Source organism: Peromyscus maniculatus, chromosome 4 (genome assembly GCF_049852395.1).
Source record: "Peromyscus maniculatus bairdii isolate BWxNUB_F1_BW_parent chromosome 4, HU_Pman_BW_mat_3.1, whole genome shotgun sequence".
In the NCBI taxonomy this organism is placed as follows: Eukaryota; Metazoa; Chordata; class Mammalia; order Rodentia; family Cricetidae; genus Peromyscus; species Peromyscus maniculatus.
Genome location: NC_134855.1, coordinates 2,503,603 through 2,524,005, shown reverse-complemented (window position 1 = coordinate 2,524,005; position 20,403 = coordinate 2,503,603). Strand labels below are relative to the sequence as shown.

General features: G+C 47.1%; 1 protein-coding gene across 2 annotated transcripts in view; it reads right to left on the bottom strand.

Annotated features, from left to right (window-relative positions):
• Positions 1-12,355, bottom strand: part of Strbp (spermatid perinuclear RNA binding protein) — a 181,166-nt gene extending 168,811 nt beyond the window's left edge. Inside the window, exon 1 of one of the 2 annotated variants that reach the window (XM_076568485.1) lies at positions 12,205-12,355. The gene's annotated coding sequence lies outside the window, so the exon portion shown is untranslated. The remainder of the gene's footprint in view (positions 1-12,204) is intronic. The other variant, XM_076568491.1, reaches the window with a different exon arrangement.
• Between the last annotated feature and the right edge of the window lie 8,048 nt (positions 12,356-20,403).

The following is a 20,403-nucleotide window of genomic DNA, read 5'->3' as shown; positions in this document are numbered from 1 at the left end:
TCCTTTTAATCTATTGCTATGCTCTTTCTGAGGAACATTTAGATTACACTATGAAGAAGAATCCAGCCACACTGGATCTTGGTGGATTTCATTTTAGATAGTGGAGATTAGAAACAGAGATTACAGAGCAAGCTGGAAACAGAGATTGCAAGTATAGGAAACCAAACTAAGACCATGCTCGGTGTACCTCACAGACTGCTTTTATTTATGAAACAGTAGACTAGGGGTGTGCCTATTTATTTGTTCATTTGTTTTCTTTATTTTCTTATTGCATGTAGCCCAGGCTGGCCTTGAACTCAATATATAGCCAAGGATGACCTTTAATTCCTCACCCTCCACCTGCCAATGCTGGGGTTTCCGGCACGTGGACCACACCAGTGTAGCCTCAGGAGGTAGAGCACTTCTCCAGTGCTCTTTGGATTCTCAAAACCCATAAGCAAAAATAAATAAACGGATAGCAGTAATCTCTCTGTTATTAAATATTCTTTTATAAACATGAATATATTTTGTTGTTGGTTTTGGTTTATCAAGACAAGGTTTCGCTGTGTTGTCCTGGCTGTCCTTGAACTCACTGTGTAGATCAGGCTGGCCTTGAACTCAGATCCTCCTGCCTCTCCCTCTTGAGTGCTGGGATTGAAGGTGTGCACCACCACTCACCATCGCCTAACTATAAACATGATTTTAACATATCTTAATTTTTTAAAAATAAAATTTTCATGTGAGTGTTTTGCCTGTATGTATGTATGTGAACCACGAACACATCTGGTGCAAATGAAGTTCAGAAGTGTGTGTCAGATCCCCTGGAACTGGAGTTACAGATGGTTGTGAGCCACCGTGTGGATGCTGGGAACCGAACCTGGGTCCTCTGCTAAAGCAGAAAATGCTCTTAAATTCTGAGTCATCTCTCCGGCCCCCGTAAGAATATATTTAATAATTGCCCAAATTCGGACATTTAGTTCCCTTCTAATATTTGCTCTCATTAGTAACAGAGTAATAAGCATCTTTATCATCACTTTTTATTATTACCCTAGACATAAATTCCTAGGCTGGTACCTAGCAGAGAGTAAGAACCTGACAAACATTTGAGGTTGCAGAACCAGGTTGAACCGACACATTAAACATGCACACACTGACACAAAAGCCGTCAGTCACTAAAGAAGTACAAATTAGAACCCAAAATTCCTCATCAGAATGTCTCCTAGGAATGGCTGGGTCAGAGCAGTCGGCCAGCAGCTAAGGTGTTTAATAAAGCCCCAGTTAATTAACAAGAGAAAGATTCCTCAGTGGTTTGCTTCACAGCAGAGGACAGCAAGAAGTGTGCTGGAGAGAGAGCCATACTTCACTGCAGACTTTTCAGAACCTTGGTAGTTAAGAGTCAGTGGACGAGCAGCTGGTTCTGACCCTGCCTAGGCTCCTGAAGGATGGCCAGAAGTCCCAGGAGTGCGATCCCCAGCCCTCCACACTCTGCGGCACATTGGCATTTTCTCTTTGGTGAGTAACTGTCTACTTCCACCTAGCATTCCACCACTTGAGAGCCAACAGACACCAGTTCAAGCGTGCAAGAAAAAGGGTGTGAGAGTGAGTTGTCACCACACTGTTCAGGAAAAGAATAAGTGGATGATGCTTTAGCCAGCAAAAGAATCCAAGCCAACCTTACAAAGAATAAGGCGGCTGTTTGTTCTGAGATGAAAATAAAGTCCTACATGAATTTCCATTTTTTAAAACAACACAGGATGTGGAGATGGCTCACTGAGTAAAACATTTGCTGCACAAGTGTGAGGATCTGACTTCCACGTATAAACTGTGGACCCATGTGGTCATACTTTCACACATGAACACACATGCACATGCATACCAGCAACAAAATACTATAGATTGGAGCTGAAGAGACCATTCTGTGGTTAAGGGTGCTTATTGTGTAATCATGAGGACTGAAGTTTGGATACCAGCATTCATGTAATAAACTTAGTAACTTGCACACACCTGTAACTCCTGTGCTCAGGAAGGTTCAGACAGGCCAAAGCCTAGCTGAGAAAAAAAGAGCCTCAGGATCAGGAAGAGATCCTGCCTCGAAGAAATAGTGGAGAGTGACAGGAGGACATCTGACACTCTCTTCTAGCCTGCATGCATATGCACACTCACACAAATAAATAAATCTTTAAAAATTATATGGCTGGCCGAATGGTGGTGGTGCATGCCTTTAATCCCAGCACTCGGGAGGCAGAGCCAGGCAGATCTATGTGAGTTCGAGGCCAGCCTAGTCTACAGAGCGAGTTCCAGGACAGGCTCCAAAACTACACAGAGAAACCCTGTCTCAAAAAACCAAAATATAAACCCCCAAAAAATGATATGGCTGAATGTATATACATATTTGTATGCATACACATACACATGGTTGCACACATAGAGTTTATATTCACAAGGGAAGATCAGCTACAGATACATCTGACCTCTGGGGAGAGAACTGTTGGGGAGGTGTAGAAGTGATTTCACCTCTTGCCATCAGACCTGCAGGCTATCTCAATTTTTATAAATATATACTAATTTTGTACTTACAGGGAAAATAAAGCCCTTTGTTTAGCTGGGTCCCCAACTACCTTTCCTTCACAAAGCTTCCTTTCTGCAAACCATGTTTTCTTTCCAAACACATTACATCCATTATGTGGCTTGATTGCCACAATAGACCTGTAAAAGAGCCCCTTGTTCTTACTCCCATCTCATGCGTCTGATTACTCAGGTTCCTGAATTCTCATCTTTGTTAAATTCATAAAGGAAAGCAAAACATAACCAATGATTACAAAAATACTAAAAAATAGGCAACTCATATTTTGCCACTAACAGCATAAATCTGTACAAGCTTTCTGGGGAGCAATTTGACAATATGTATCAACATCCTTTAGACTCTGCATACCCTTTATTCTAGTGACTCTTTTGCTAGAAATGTATCCCAAGGACATAATTAGGATGTGCACAGAGTTTCAGCCACAAGGATAATCATTTGGAAGATGCTCATGATAGTGAAAAATTAGAAACCACTTAAATATCCAAGAATAGAAAATTACTTAAATAAATTATGTTCCATTCATATGAGAGTTACTATAAAGTCATTAAATGGTGGCAAAGAAGCTCATTTAATGATGAGAAGCACAGTTCATGATACATTCTAGAAAGTAGGTCACCTACAGTTTGTATTATAGGAGTCCATTTTTGCTTAAAAAAACGCAAGCGTCAGTAGCAGCATGCATGGAAAACAGGTGAAGAGACTCAGGCTGTGAGTGCTGTTTATTCCTGGGAGTGGGGCTGACAGAACTTCTTCCTCTTCCTCTTTTTCTTACTTGTGTTTCAGTATCTCCCCCTCCACACTAAATTCTTGCAATAAAAGTACATCTGTTGGAATAAGAAAAAAATGTGTATCTCAATATATTTAGCATGCCCTGGGTTTGTTTCCCAGTAACTCCTTCAAAATGTATGAGAGGGAGAGAAAGAAGGAGAGAGGGAGGGAGGGAGGGAGGGAGGGAGAGAGAGAGAGAGAGAGAGAGAGAGAGAGAGAGAGAGAGAGAGAGAGAGAGAACAGATTTTTAGAGTCAGCTCTCTCTTTCTACCTGGGTTCTGAGGCTCACATCTAGTTTCAGTCCCCAGGCCCATGCAGTAAGTCTTCACCCACTGAACCATCTTGCCAACCCTCCCCTCACCCTATATTAATTTTTAAAGCAAGATTTATCTCTTTCCCCTAAAGCAACTTTCGAGCTCCCCTCTCTCTCCCGGACTGAGGCCCCTCTACAATGTACTCTGTCCATTCTGTGAAGCCAGCCCCTCCCAGAAGCCTGCCATGATCTGCATTGGCTTTAGGCTCCCTGACTTATAGCTCACAGTAAGCTTGCTGCCGGTGGTCATGAGACTCTTGCTTCCAAAGTCTGTTCCTCTCCCAGGAAAGCTTATGGCATCTCCAAAGTGGCTGCTTGGTCTCTGGACCTTTAAATAGATCTGGCTGCTTCCACAGCAGGAATTTGGGTGCATGAAACCCCTCCCAGTGGTCCCTCCCAGCGGCCTTCATGCAAAGCTCTCCTGCTTCATGACCTCAGTTCATACTCGGCTGGCTGTTCCCTTGGCTCTTTCCCAGGATTTCTACCACCCTGTGGCTTGTCATGCCCCAACCACTTTGAGTTTATCTTTTGGTCATATCGATGCTCTGGGTCACAGCCAAAGTTTCTTTGGGCCTTCAACCTTGTATTAATCAGTCATGTAAAGGTCAAAGCCGATGAGCGGATGAAAACCATGGCTCTTGTGTACTACACGTGAGCTGTATGCCGGACACATAGCATCAACATGCAATCTTTAGTCTGTAAAAGTGGTCATGACCACAGCTACCTTTTACTGCATCCTTTGGTGCCAGCTCCAATCGCACTCCACTCTGCACCTCCATTCCCCAGAGGATCAAAAAGGTTCAGAGAGGTAAGGTAAGCTGTCCAAGATTGCAGAGCTAATGAAGAAGCACTTCTAGGTAGACATCCAAGAGGAGCAAAACCATCTGTTCACCTGAATGTTCCTAATGGCGCTGCTCACAATAGTCAAAAAGTGGAAATAACCCAATGCCCATCAACTGTCAAAGAGACGAAATGTGGTATGTCCATACAATAAAATATTACTCAGCCATAAAGAGGGAGGACTGACCTGTGCTATAAAAAGGATGAGCCTTGAAAATGCTACTCTGAGAAAACCAAACACAAGAAGGTCACAGTCACATTTTATGATATGAAACATGCAGGCAAACCATAGAGACTTCTAGAAAGCAAAGCCGTGGTTTTTTGAGCAGGGAGTCGGGAGCAGTGAGTGCTGGTAGGTATAAGGTGTCTTTATTCTAGGAGGCCATGAGACAGCTCAGCAGGTAAAGGCATATGCTGACAAGCCTGAGGCCGAAGTGTGATCTCTAGAACCCACATAGTAGAAAAAAAGAATTGGTTATCAGAAGTGGTCCTCCTACCTTCACAGGTACACTGTGTTCTGTTTTTGTATGTACAAACACGCATGCATGAGGTGCATGCTTTCGTGCACACACAGATTTGCAAATGGTATTGACAGCTTTACAACCTTGTCAATATGCTAAAACACTGAGTTGTTTAAGGAAGAATTGGATGACATTAAATTGTGCTTTGCTGTTTCAATGCTGGGGCCGAACCCCCAGGGCCTCACAAATATAAGCCAAGTGTTCTCCCTCTGAGCTACACCCTGGCCCCAAACTAAGTACGCAGCTGAGAATGTCCTTGAACTCCTGATCTTCTTTCTTCCAGCTCTGGAGCGCTGAGATTTGAGGCATGTGCCACCATTCTTTTTATTTGCTGCTGAAGATTGACTCAGGGCCCCATGCGATCTAAGCAAGCCGCTTACCAACTAACCCAGCCTGGGAATGTCTTTAAAGAGACAAAGCCAGTGCACACTCCTCGGGTTCTGTGTGTTGTCTCTTCTTGGGTGCCATCTTATTGACTCCCCACAACAGCCTGGGCTTTGTAGATGAGGAAACTGAGGCAGGAGGGTTAATCACTTGCCCAGAGTTGCACGGCCCAGGTGCTATTTGGAACAACCTTGACATGAGGCAAGCCTCTTGCTCCTCCCCATCAGACCCGGGGTCTTCCTGAGAGCGGTGGTCTTCTTCCGTCTCCGGACTCAGCTTTTGCTGATGGCTTGCAGCCCTGTGCTGTCTTTGCCCTCTTGGCTGGCTTGCAGAGATATTGGCTTTTCACAAAAGCACAGCATCTGCGGTAAAATCTTCAGGCTGCCAGATGCTGCTTCACGCTCTCCCTGAGGTTGCCCAGACCAGACGAGGCAAGAACCACCTCAAATCGAGACAAAAAGCATTTGTGGTTTTAAAGGAAAGTCGTTAGAGACAACACTGATGTCCAAGGCCAAGGTTGCTTCAATTTTGTTTACTTAAAGTAGAAAGAAGACAGTCTCTGCTCCGATGGGGGGTTCGGAGCCAGCCTGCAGGAAGGGGAGGGGTTTTGTTGTTCTGTTTGTTTTTTTTCCGCTGAGTACCCACTGCTAACCACAGGAGAGAACAGGCGAGAGACAGAGGGAGGTACAGCCAGCGTCTTGAAGGCAGACATAACGGGAGGAGATAGGAGTGAGAATAGGTGTGGAGGCCAAGCTGGATGCAGGGCTGAGAGGAAGGATGGGAAGGCAGGAGGGGCTTGTGAGAAAGGGCCCTCCAGAGACTAAGGGTAGTGGGCTCACAACAGAGTAAGGCTGGGTCAAGACTCCTCCAATAGCCTCTTCCAGGGCCCTGAATCCAGCGTCACCCCTCTTCATTTCCCTTCACTTGAACCCAGTTTCTACTCCTCCAGTTTCTGAAAACACTTCCACAGCTCCCAGTGACTAGAGAAGAGGCAGACATCCAGCAGAGGCATTCCAGGCTTCAGACGGTCAAGATGCTGGATACTAGGCTGAACCTTTTTTTCTGTCATGCAGGAGTATTGAACCTAGGACCTTGCACATGTTAGGCAAGCTCTTTACCACTGAGCTACATTCTCAGGACCAGAAACCAACCTTCCCTAAATGAACTCTGCCTTCCCCTATTTTAAGTGTTCTCCTTTTCACAGATATGTGTTGACACTTCCTCAGATAGCACATTCTTTTTTTAAAATTGTATCTATTTTTAATCAACACAATTTTTTTTTCTTTTTTTGAGAGAGGGTTTCTCTGTGTAGTTCTAGCTGTTCTGGAACTCATTCTGTAGACCACACAGGCCTGAGAGATCCAGTTGCCTGAGAGCTAGGATTGAAGGTGTGAGCCACCTCAGACATCTTATCATTTCTTTGTGTTGGGGACCTTTGAAATCCCTGCTACTTACAGTGACATTGAGATGGCCCACTGTGCTCTCCCTCTGTCAGCCATCATCACCCCCTGAACCCACAAGTTCCAACTGCTTGCAGGACTGTTTTCCACAAATATGAAGCCCAGAGACTGGGGTGTAGATTGTCTGGTAGAGCCCAGACCTAGCATGTGTGAGACCTTGCCATCTCCAGAACTGTGGAACCCTGGACATGGAACCTGATACTGGCCATGGACTGGACACCCAGTAATTGCCAGAAACGACAATCAAGCAGTTAGAAGTCAGTGCACACCAGGGTGCATTCAGGAGTGGCGTCACTCTATGGGGTTCCATTCCACTGAGGGAACAATACTGTTTGGTAATTGTCTCCATCTTTGGCTGAAAGAAATTCTTGGGGGACTTTGTCCTGGTCCCAGGTCAGCCTGTCAGACAGCTGTGGCATGAGCCACAGACACTCACTGCAGCTTTAGAATAGGCAGAATGGGACCAGCAAGGCAGCAACAGTAGCCTCCGAGTTGATCTGAATGTGCTCCCTCCTCTTCCAGCCTCTCTTTTCCTCAGGCTTCTTCACTGGCAGTAAACTCCTACACATCCTGTGTGGCCCAGGGAACATTCTCCTCTACTAGGCTTCTTCAGACGGGAGCTGTCCTCTCCAACTTCCACAGCTTCTACCTCCCTTAATTTTGCACAAGAGCGCCCAGCTCTCTGGTCTGCTGTCCTCTTGAACGGTGATGGACTATGCTCTTGTCTGTCTGTTCCATGGCCTTCAGGGTCTCTGTCTGGCTCACTGTATCTCTAGCACCAGCAAATATATGCACCAGGAGTGGCTGCCCAGTGAACCACTGAATGAATAAGCAAAGATAAAATCAAATATTTATTGAGTGCTTATTGTGTGCCAGACTCAGCTCCAACCTCTTTACACATGACAGCTCTCCCTGTCCTTGTTTTTCATTTTGTTGCTGTTGTTTGTTTGTTGGTTTGCTTTGTTTTTTAGACAAGGTCTTGCTCTGTAGCCCAGGCTGGCCCCAAACTGCTCTGTAGCCCAGTCTGACTTCAAATTGCTCTGTGTCCCAGGCTAGCCTCAAACTACTTTTGCCACCTCTGCCTCTTGAGTGCTGGGATTTCAGGTGTGTGACACAATGCCCTGAGGGATGGCTTCTTTAATCTATACGGCAAGGCAAGTGCTTTGAGCATTGCCAAGATATGAAAGATGAAGCTAGACATGGTGACACATTCCGATGTCTGAGAGGCAGAGGCCTCAGGATTGGTTCAAGGTCATGTTTGGTTACACAGTGAGTTGGAAGCCAGCCTGTGCTACAAGATATCCTGTCTCAAAAGAGCAGCAACAAAGTACTTTTTGAAAACGCTGTCTTCTGTTTTTATTTCTGTGTCTGTGTCTGTATGTATATATGTGCCTTTGGAGGCCAGAAGATGTCAAACCTCCTGCAGCTGGAATGGAGGCAGTTGCCAACTCGGGTCCTCTGCAAGATCAGCAGTAAGTGCTGAGCCGTCTTTCCAGCCTCCTGTTTATTTGCTTCTCATTGGCCTGGAGCTCATCAACTATGCTGGGCTGGCCAGTGAGCTCCAGGGATCCTTCTGTCTCTGCCTCCCCAACACTGGGATTACAAGTGCATGCTAATATGCCTAGTTTTTTTTTGTTTTTTTTAAGAAGTGCGTGTGGCACCTGTATGCCATGTGGTTGCATGTGGAGGCTACAGGACAACTTGGTGGAGTTGGTTCCCTCTTTCCACCTGTATGTGGGGTCCAGGTTATGAAGCAAGTGCCTTTATCTACTGAACAACCTCACCAGCCTGTTCCTAGCTTTTTCTGTGTGTTTTAGGGAAGGAACTCAGGTCTATGCTTGAGTTACAAGCATTTGACTGACTGAGGCATCTGCCACTCTTGCCTCCAACCCCACCCAGCTTCCGTTTCTTTCCCACAATCCCACTGTTCTTCACCTTACCCTGAGCCCAGTGGCACAGGATGATTTGGGTGGACAGTGTACAAAGCCGATTACAGAGCCGAACTTGGGGTTCAGATGGTCTACGCTTTCTCCATTCCCAGTCTAGACAGGATGGACCTCACCAATCAGACCTTGCTGTCCTCCTGGCAAGGGACAACCAAGAGCGACCACACATCAGACAAGTCTCATTTCATTCTTGTCACAGCTTATGTGAAAAGGACCATTATGCACTTGTGGAGATGGAGAAACTGAGGCCCAGATGGGTTAAGAAACTCAACCAAAAACCACAGCAAGTCATTGGTGAGGCAGGATGGAGGGTTTAGGTTTGGCTTCTCGGGTCCCAAGTGTTAGGGTGCAGCAGGCAAACAGGAGAGTGCAATGGAGTAAACCATAGCTTTACCAGCTGTGCTGACCAGCTGTGCTGACCAGCTGTGCTGTTCGCCTGCAGCCTGCTCACCTGGATGCACCTCACACCTCACCCAGGTACAGGCTGAGGGAACCACAACAGACAGCTCACCCCAGACAGCCAGGCAAAGCCACAGTCAAGAGAGGACACAGCGGGGCAGGTACGCCGTCGTCCCTTCCGGAGCTGCACACTGGACTCTGTCAACTACTCCCTGCGGTTTATGCACCGCAAGGATGCATGGTGGCAGCTCAGGGGACAGGCAAGGATTTTGTCATCCTCTGGAGTCCTGACAGAGCCGCAAAATTGTATTTGTCCTGTGAGGAAAGATACATGTCTACCCTAACCCACCCCTCAGTATAGACAAACATTTTGCCAGAAGCTCGGGGAAGCTCATGAGCGACCAGACTTCGGATGTTGGAGTTGGCTCCCAAGGAGGCTGGAGCCTCTATTCCATGAGGAAGTTTGGACTGAACAGATACTTCACCATGAACAGATACTCCACCACATAGCTGGGTGGGATGCACACAGCAAATGCAAAAGGTTTTTGAGAAATTAAAGACCTGAGGCTGCAATGCTTTTGCCTTTGCCACCTTTTTTTCCAAACATTCTTGCTCGTGTGGCATCACTGCTGGTCCTGGTCCTGCTGTGGTAAAAGTGTGATGAGTGTTGTACCTAAAATAACAGTTTTAAGGAGGTGTAATGCACAGACCATGCAGTTCACCCATCCAAAGGGCATGGCTTGGTGGATTTTGGTGTATTCTCAGAGTTGTTCTGATTCAGAACATTTTCAAAAATAAACTCTGTATCCATGAACAGTTGCTCTCAATTCCTTCTTTCTCCCAGCCTCTGGTAACCACGGATCTATTTTCTGTCTTCCTGGATTTACCTATTTAGGACACTTTATACAAAGAGAATCATATAATGTGTGATTTATAGAACTTCATGCTCTGAAGCCCTAACCCAGAACATCAGAACACGACCTTCTTTGAAAATAAGGTCCTAGACGATCCGATCCGATAGTTTAAGATGAGGTCTCGAGGCTGAGCCATAATCCATATGACTGATATTTGTACTCAAAGAGGAAAACTAGATACAGAGATAGAAAGGAACAGTGTGTCAAGACGAAGCCAAGGAGCACCAGAGAGTGACAGCAACTGAGAGAAGCTCCGGAAGAAGGCTCAGCCTCAGAAGGAAGCAATCTGGCCAACACCTTCATCTTGAGTTCATAAGCTTCTCAAACTGTGGGACGATATGCTTTTGTAGTTTAAGCCACCCAGTTTGTGGTGCCGCCCTGTGGCAGCCCTGAGACACTAACGGACATGTTCTTCTGTGTCTGTCTTCTTTCACTGAGTATGTTTTCAGAGTTTATCCATATTGGAGCATGAATCAGCACTGTCCTTTTTGTGGCTGAGTAATATGTGGATATATTGCATTCATTTAGCCACATAACAGTTAACCAACTTTTGAGCAGTTTACAGTTTGGGGGCTCTTATGAGATAATTGCTGCCATACACATCCATGTAAACGTTTTTTTTGTTTTTTGAGACAGGGTTTCTCTGTGTAGTTTTGGTGCCTGTCCTGGAACTCACTTTGTAGACCAGGCTGGCCTCGAACTCACAGAGATCTGCCTGGCTCTGCCTCCCAAGTGCTAGGATTAAAGGCGAGAGAGCGCCACCACTGCCCGGCCATAAAAGTTTTTATATGGACATGTTTACTGAGCTCCAAGACTTGACTAAAATTACCAGCTAGAACTTGAAAGAACTGACCCTTTCATTTAGACTTTTGATTTTAAATTCAGAGACCATTCAAGTAAAACACACACACACACACACACACACACACACACACACACACACACACACACGCTCATGTACATCCATTCATATATCGTCAAATTATTGGATTTAGGATCACCATGGAAACAGACCTCTGGGCCTTTCTGTGAGGGAGATCCTAGATTAGGTTAATTGAGGTCCCAGTGGCACCATCCCTTGGGCTGGGGTCCTGCTCTGAAAGAAAAAGAGAAAGCAAGCTAAACACCACCGGTCATTTCTCTCTCTCCTGGATGCTGAAGTCACCATATGACCCAATAACTGCCTCATGTTCTTGCTGCCATGCCCTTTCTGTCATGGTGGACTATGTATTCAACACCTCCCTTCCCTCATTGAGTTGGTTTTATTAGGCATTTTGTCAGAGTAATAAGAAAAGTGATTAACACGCGCATGTCATATCGCCATAACAAATACATCTTTGAGCCCATTGCCCTCTCAAAATGTGGCAGTTCGACAGAGAGTCAAACAGAAGTCCTATGACACTGAGGGACAGAGATGAAATTCCCAAAGAATAGAGTAAGTCAGGACCTTGATTTGAGTATTGAGGAATAAAACCATAACATTTAAAGGGGTACAAAGAGGTTAGTGAAGAGAAAATGACCCAGTCTTGGCCTTCTGAGTGTGCACACAGCTTCTATGGATTGCCACACAATTTCTGGAAAGAAATGGCCTTTACCAGAAGGATAGCACACAAGTTAAAGATGTGCACATGAGGAAAGCACATTTGACATCTCTGCAGGGCTCTGCTGGTGCAAGACTCTCACCGCCTGGTTCCTCTGGAGGGCCTGGAAGCTTACATAAGCAAAACTGCTTAGATCAGGGCGAGCACAGGAAGATTCGATTTCACCGTGTCTGTGAGCGAGCAGGATCAGAAGCTATTCTGAGCAGCCACAGAGGAAAAGTGCCAGAAATCATAAATAAAGCAGTCAAACCCGTCCAGCGGCCAGATCAAATGTGACATTCCCAAAGAATGTGTGAACAGGGCATCTTTGAAGCCACTGATTTTTCAAAAAAAAGGGGGGGGGGAGTGGAAAACACCTTAGTGGCAGGCAACAGTGGGAACCGTAGGGTTGACCCCAGACGATGTGGTCAGGAGGAGGCGAGAAGAACGCCAATTGGAAAGGCGAGGTTCTCAGCCGTCCGTTGAACAAACATTGATTCTGGACACTGTGCCTACCGTTGGTACTCACTGTTCTCTGGCCCCTCGCCCTTCATTTGTTCATCCTCCTGTTCCTTCCGTTCTTTCTGCTCCCTGGGTGTGCTGTGCTCATTGCTGCTCTCGTGGCTCTGGCCAACTCCAGAGGGCAGAAGTCTCCCCGAGCTCATTCGCCTCACTTCCACAGGACAGCCCCCATCACATGGTCACTCCCACAGGACAGCCCCCATCACATGGTCACTTCCACAGGACAGCCCCATCACATGGTCACTCCCACAGGACAGCCCCCATCACATGGTCACTTCCACAGGACAGCCCCATCACATGGTCACTTCCACAGGACAGCCCCCATCACACGGTCACTTCCACAGGACAGCCCCCATCACATGGTCACTTCCACAGGACAGCCCCATCACATGGTCACTCCCACAGGACAGCCCCCATCACATGGTCACTCCCACAGGACAGCCCCCATCACATGGTCACTCCCACAGGACAGCCCCCATCACATGGTCACTTCCACAGGACAGCCCCATCACATGGTCACTCCCACAGGACAGCCCCCATCACATGGTCACTTCCACAGGACAGCCCCCATCACACGGTCACTTCCACAGGACAGCCCCCATCACATGGTCACTTCCTTGCTTCTCCTTCAAACTCTTCATTCCATTGTCCAGAAACTACTTAAACGTTTTTGCCCAGGGGGCCCAGAAGATTCCATATACAGAGGTGCCCAGGCTCTTGAATAACACAGAGAGAGACACTTCTAATGTCCTCTCCTTCAGGACACTTCACTCTATTCCAGGGGACTCCCCTCCTGGAGTGGCTTTGCCCCTAAATTCAACAGAGCTCACTCAGTTAACAAACAGAAGCATGTTTGGTCCCCATGCTCCTACCATCAAGGTGGCTGGCTCTCCCACCCATCCTGCCTCTGCAATGAGAGGATTCAAGCTCAGGTCCCCGGTGACTTACCTGACTAGGTCTGCCCCACAAAATGGCCAATGTGAAGTGTGGACAGTGCTCAGCCTACCTGCTGGCCATTGTGAGGAGTTCAACGTGAGCAGTATCTTTTGTAGGCTGGGATGGCCTTGAATGCACTATGTAGCTGAAGATGACCGTGAACTTTTGATCTTCCTGCTCCCAACTCCTAAGCACAGGTTCTGGGATTAGGTACTCTGGATTACAGGTGTGTACCTACATGTCTGGTTTAATCATACTCACCAGGCAGGTGGTGGTGGTGGTGCATGCCTTTAACCCCAGCACTCAGGAGGCTGAGGCAGGCGGATCTCTGTGAGTTTAAGGCCAGCATGGTCTACAGAGTGAGTTCCAGGACAGGCTCCAAAGCCACACAGAGAAACTCTGTCTTGAAAAAACAAAAAACAAACAAACAAACAAACAAAAGGTGTGTACCCCCACCACCTGGTGAGTATAACGTTTTTAAGGTCTGTCCATACTGTAGTATACACCAGCACTTTGCTCTGTTTTTCAGTCAAATAATATTCCTTTGTATAAACATACCACATTTTGTATATCAGCGACCAACAATTAAGTTCTTTCTACTTTTGATTATTACAAAAAATGCTTCTATGAACATACAAGTTTTTGTGTGGACACATTTCCACACTTCATGAGTAGAATTGATGGATCATAGGGAAAATATGTCTAACTTTTGAGGAACTGCCAGTTTTCAAAAGTAATTGTTTCATCCTACATCTCCCCAGCCATGTAGGAAGGTCTCAATTCCTCCACAACTTGTTAAAATTTGATATTGTCTATCTTAGTTCAGCCATCCAAGTATGGGATATATATATATATATATATATATATATATATATATATATATATATATATACACACACATACGTGTGTGTGTGTATGTATATAATGGATATGTATGTGTGTATATGTATATGTATACATATATATAAGAGATGGTAAGCCAGGTGGTGGTGGTACATACCTTTAATCCCAGCACTCGGGAGGCAGAGCCAGGTGGATCTATGTGAGTTCGAGGCCAGCCTGGTCTACAGAGCTAGATCCAGGGTAGGCACCAAAGCTACACAGAGAAACCCTGACTCAAAAAACCAAAGAGAGAGAGACAGAGAGAGAGAGTAAATGGAAAGATAGTGGATGATGGATGGGTGAATGAATAGATGATGGATGGACAGATGGTAGATACAGAGATGGTGGATGACTAGATGGTCACTGGATGAGTGATGGACTGATGGTAGATGATGGATATAGTATGACAGTAGGTACAGTTAATCCAATTGACATTTGTCTCGGCCTTTATGGAGCCCAGAATCAGACCTAATCCAGTGGTCATATTAATAGTGTATAGATAGTTCTGGTCCCTTGGTGATAGCTGATTGGACCAAAGGTAATTAAGGGACTCAAACAGAGTCTGTCAGATTGGATCCCTCAGGAATTCAGAAAAGTGACAGTGACATCAGTCTGGTTCTTCACCGAGTGATGACTTAGAGTCAAGTTTGCTTGAGGAAACAAAAGAAGGGAGGAAGAGAAAGAGAGGATGAAGGAAGAAAGGAAACATGGGAGCATGGGAAGAAGGGGGAGGAAGGATGGTAGGGGCCGTGCCTTGTTTTAGTTTGACTGGTCTTACTTTTCTTGCTGCTGTGATAAAAACAACTTAAGGAAGAGTGGGTTTATTTTAGCTCACAGTTCAAGGTGCAGTGCTCACGGTGGGGGCCACAGTGGCAGGAGCTCGAAGCAGCTGCTCACATCACACCTGCAGTCAGTCAAGACTGATGGATGCTGTGCTCAGCTCTCTCACATCTTTATAAAGTCCAGGGTCCCAATGTTTTCTTCTACCCACTGATCTATACCCCCAGATCCATCTCCCTTACTCTTGACTTCCTTGTACTGGCTTCCCTTCATGTCTCTTGGCTACTGCCCTTGCAGAAACAGAGCCTCTGTTCTCTCTGAGGTTTCATTCTCAAACTCTGAGAAAAGATGTGTCTGCTCAGTTGGTCGCCATTACCCCTGTGGGACCCGGCTCTCAAGAGGTGCTGCTCCTGTGGTGGCTATCTTTACATCACAGCATACCGTGGGTCAGAAGGGCCAGACAGGCAGTTTCTGTCTAGTAGGAGCTGTGAGTGTGGCAGCTCTTAGAATAATCCATCACCTTCCAACATAGATGGAGAAGAACCAAATGAGGCTGTGGAGGCGGATTTGCCTTGAAAAGCGCAGTGGGATGCCATGGCACAGAAAATCGTTACTTGTTGATGGCATTAACAAGACCATTATTGGGTCAACTAGGGGAAGTTCTGCTTTTCTTGAACACAAGGGCCAAAGGCAATGGTCACTGAGTGCCATGGCATTAGATCCCCAAGTGTACATCAGAGTGGTTGTTAGGACACTTCCTCTGCTTTCTCCCAGGGGTGGGCCTTGCTTCTTCTGGATTTCTCTGAACCTCTTTCTTGCTCTCACCAGAGCTGCTTTGGGCACTCAGGGTCCCTACCCACACACACAAAGCTCAGACCAGATTGCCTTTAGGTTCCCACGGTACTTTCACCTTCGGGTTACTCTTTCTGTGGACACAGTGTGCCAAAGGGTGGGGAAGCAGCTTGCTGCTCTTCTCAGTGCCGCCCACAACCCCAGTTCACACATTCCAGGCCCACAGAGAAGACTCTTCCTCTGTCCCTGTTCAAATCAACTGTGAAGGCACAGGCCACAAGCCATACCAGAACAATGATCCCAAGGCCACACTGCACCAGCATGGTCACCAGGAGCACACCTCTGAATAGGTAGTGGTTGAGAGGAGTCACTGGGAGCCTCACAGACACCTCCGGTGATGTCCTTGATGGGGAGAGTAGGGACCTGTGTGACCAGCTTTCCTTTTCCCTGCTACTTCTTGTGGGACCCCAGAATGACCTTTCCCACAGTAATTCCATGGATTGGGACACGGAAAACTCAAATGATACTATGAAGGGTTGTGTACTGGGCTTAATCAAAATCAGGCCCTTCTGATATGTCTGATTCAGAAGGTATTAAAGAAGGTCCAGGAAGATGGCTCAATGGCAAAGTCCATGCCATGCAAGCATCACATCTGAGTCTGGATACCCAGAGCCCACATAAAAGCCTGGCACAGTAGTGGAAGATATCCAGAGTCCACCTCTGGTCTCCACAGACACAAGCATTGGTAAGTGCTCTCACACACACACGTACATACACAACACACACACACACACACACACACACACAACCATCCCTCAGAACTTTGGCACAGGAGACAGTGCCTTGAGGGGTGCTACTCTCAAGGAGAGTCTGAGTTTCATCAGGGTTGGTTTGGTTGAAAAACAGAAATTCATGGAGTGGCATTGAGTCACCTGCATGTTTCCCTTCTTTGATACTCACTCTCCATCGTTCTAGAGGCAGTGTCCACTGCTTTTAGAGCCATTCTTTACCTCTTTTTTTTTTTTTTTTTTTTTTTTTTTTTTTTGGTTTTTCGAGACAGGGTTTCTCTGCGTAGCTTTGCGCCTTTCCTGGAGCTCACTTGGTAGCCCAGGCTGGCCTCGAACTCACAGAGATCCGCCTGGCTCTGCCTCCCGAGTGCTGGGATTAAAGGCGTGCGCCACCACCGCCCGGCTCATTCTTTACCTCTTAGTCTCAGTGGGTTAGTGCCTGAGTCCAGTCCCTGGAGCCAGGGATACGTATTCAGCAATAACAGCAGCAGCAAACCCAATTGAACCTGGGTTTTTGTTTTTGATTTTATTTTTTATGCACGTGTGTGGGCATTCATGTGCCTGATTGTGTGTGTGCACTCATGGAGACCAGAGGTGAACTTGGGTGTCATCTTCAGGAATGTTTCTCATTGGCCTGGAGCTCATTGGCTGACCAGCAAACTCCGGGGACCCTTCTGCCTCCACTTCCCTAGCATTTGGATTACAAATTTGTATCTCTCCATTGGCATTTTGTGTTTTTGAATGTGTGAGTACATATGGGTCTGAATGTGTGTATGTGTGTGTGTGCTTACAGAGGCTGATGTTCTATCTTCTCCTATCACTCTGCACTTAAATTACTGAGGCAAAATCTCTCCCTGAACTGAACTTGCTACTTTGGCTAGACTAGTTAGTGAGCTTGCCCTTGTGACCCCATTTCCGAGTGATGTGGTTACAGTGAGCTGCCATGCCTCCCCAGCTTTTGCTCTTAAGTTCAAGGACAATTTTATTTTGAGGGGTTTCGAGGGCAAGCAAGCTATAAATCCTGGCAGCTGCCTGGAGGAGGGAAATGGAGAAGAGAAAGAAAGTAAGCCATGCCTTTTGTAGTGGAGATTGGCAAGAGGCCACGGCAGAATGAGAAGGACGCTTCAGAGAGCAGCGGAAAGCATGGGTAGCAGTGCCAAGTCATAGTTCTGAGTTCAGATGGCACCTAATCCCAGGCTCCTGTGTCCAGTGTAAGCGACTGTATCAGGGGCTGTGGTCAGGACCAGACATTGAGACAGCTTATTGATCAAAGCACCCCAAAGGGTAGGAGTGGGCTAGTGCACAGAGGAAAGAGCCCCACAAAGCCCCAGATGGCTTGTCTGTGAGGAACAAGGACCAGAACTCCAGTCCATGTGCCATCGGCAAGCACTTTATCCAGTGAGCAATATTTCTAGCCCATGCTTGGTGTTCATGTGGGTTAAAGTGTGGGTCCTAGGGATAGAACCCAGGACCTCTTGCTTTCAAGGGGGCACTCTACCAACGGAGCCATGCTCCCAGCTCTTGATCTGGGTTTCTGTTGATGATGATAAAATCCTTACCACTAAGTCCATTGTCTTCATCTTTTAAAAAAGTTGTATAGTGTGTGGGGTCTGAGGACAGCCTTGGGTGTTAGTCTTTACATTCCACCTTATTTGAGATGCCATCTGTGGTGATTTGAATAAGGATGGGCCCATAGGTTCATAGATTTGAATGCTTTGTCACCAGGGAGTGGACCTGTTTGAGAAGGACTAGAAGGGCTAGCAGGTGTGGCCTTGTTGGAGGAAGCATGTCACTGGGGTAGGCTGTGAGGTTTCAAAAGCCCAGACCACACCCACGTCCTCTCTCTCTCTCTCTCTCTCTCTCTCTCTGCTTGCAGATAGGAATGTAGCTCTCAGCTACTTCTCCAGCACCATGTCTACCTGCATGCCACTGTGCTCCCTGCTGTGATGATAATGGAATAAACCTCTGAAACTGTAAGCCAGCCCCCAGTTAAATGCTTTCTTTTGTAAGAGTTGCCTTGGTCATGGTGTCTCTTCAATAGAACAGTGACTAAGACACTGTCCTTTATTGCTTGCCACTGTGTGTGCCAGGATATCTGGCCCATGACCTCCCAAGTCTCTGTTTCCCATCTCACCAGAGAAGCACCAGGATTACTTACAGACATGTTCCGCTATGTTGAGTTTCACAAAGCTTCTGGTAAACCAAACTGAGGTCCTCATGCTCCTTTGGGGAATCACTTTATTCTCTAAGCCGTCCCTCTAGCCTCCCTATTTTATTTCTATCATCCCAGCTTGCAGATAAAGTTGAGGTTCAGAGAAGTTAGATAACTCTCCCCTGGTCACACAGCAGATAAGATGCAGGGTCAAGCCCACGGAACCAATACATCTGGGCAAAGCCCTGGAGAATTTGCTTCTCAAGACAGAGAGGTGAAAAAAAGAAGATGAAGGAAAGAAACGGATGAAGGCTGGAGACCCGTGGTGCCTGTGAAATAAAGGGGCCTGTGAAAACTTCCCAGGGGTGGGTTGTCAAAGGAGCCTTTTCAAACAGGATAGCCCAAGGCTCCTTTGAAGTTGTGTGAATTTATCTCTTAAAAGCATCCCTATGGCTTGTCTAAGTCTCCCTCTGCTGCCTCATGCACAAATACCTTTCACTGAGGATTTGGGGGCAGGCGGGAGAGGTGTTGGCTGAGTCCCAGGTCTCAGTTAGAGCTGGGGAAGAAGGAAATATCAGGCCCAGGTCAGCAGCCAACCCAGACACTAAATGAATTTAACAGCTCCCATGCAAAGGGGAGGAGGGGTGTAAAACACAAGCCACCCCAGAATCTCCAAAATACTGAGGAGAGCCTCGTCCTTCCACAGCGGATGAAATGTAGATTTGAGCAGATACATTTGAACTGGTTGGGGAGGAAGGTCCAGCTGATAAATATAGGGAGAGTAAATTTTGGCTTAGGGACCCCCCCCCAAAAAAAAAAACAACCTTACTCCTCTGAGTCCCTGCAACTCTACCTGGGGCTGGAATCTGAGGACTACAGGGGGTGGGTTAATGACATTTGTAAGAAAGAGGTAAGGGAGGAGGGTCTTGGAACCTTTGGGACCAGAACATAAAGCCTCCTGTCAGAACTGGGTGTGAGGATAGTCAGATGAATTCTGGGGTCTGGATGTGACTCTGATCACCATGTGGCTCTTTGCTGTCATAGGTGGGAAGGGTCCCAGGGCGTGCCTGGCTCTGTCTGCAGACAGGCCTCCGCCTCTAAGAGTAGGGGGCAGGGAGCCAGGAAGGGCTTGGCAAAAGACTAGGAAGAAGGGAGGCGAGCAGCCTGGTAAACTGATGAGGAAAGGGCTGGAGTGGGAGGGCAGCCCAGGCCTCAGAGCCTGCAGAATGGCTCAGGCTGTGCCGAGCAGCTGCCAAGGCCAGGAGGAGGGGATAAAGGAAACAGGGAGGTTAACTTGGTCCGCTGCCCACTTGGGCAGTCTCAGAGGCACTTAAGTTCCCCACAGCAGCAGTCAGTTGCCAGAGGAGGGCCTGGTCTGGAGCAGGCCTGGCTCCGAGGGCCGCGGGCCTCCCCAGCCAGTTCCCACTCTCACCCTTTCCTCAGGTCAACTTCTCCAAGGCTCGGAGTCCCTGAGGCCTCTCTTCTCTGTACTCCATGTCTGCAGTCACCAGGTTACTTCCCTGTTTTTCTCTGCAGAGTCCCAGACCTGGAATCCTTTGCCTCTAGTGTATCTCTCATATTCAGAGGACTCCCCAGTGAACTCCTTTCTGCAGCCCCTGATGTGGATGGAGTGTATGTAGAGCAGCTTAAGACTTGTGCCCTGCTCCTCCACTCACCCTCCAGGAGAGGGTGGTCCTCTGGGCTCAGAGCTTGTAGACATGTTCCCCAGAATTCTCAGGCACATGACCATGAACTGCTGCCGCTCTGAGGCTCTGCTTCCTTTACAGCCACAAGTATTCCATTCTGCTCTGCCTCCGTACGGTGCTGGGAGGTGGTGGTCAGGCCTGGGCACAGCCTTGCTAC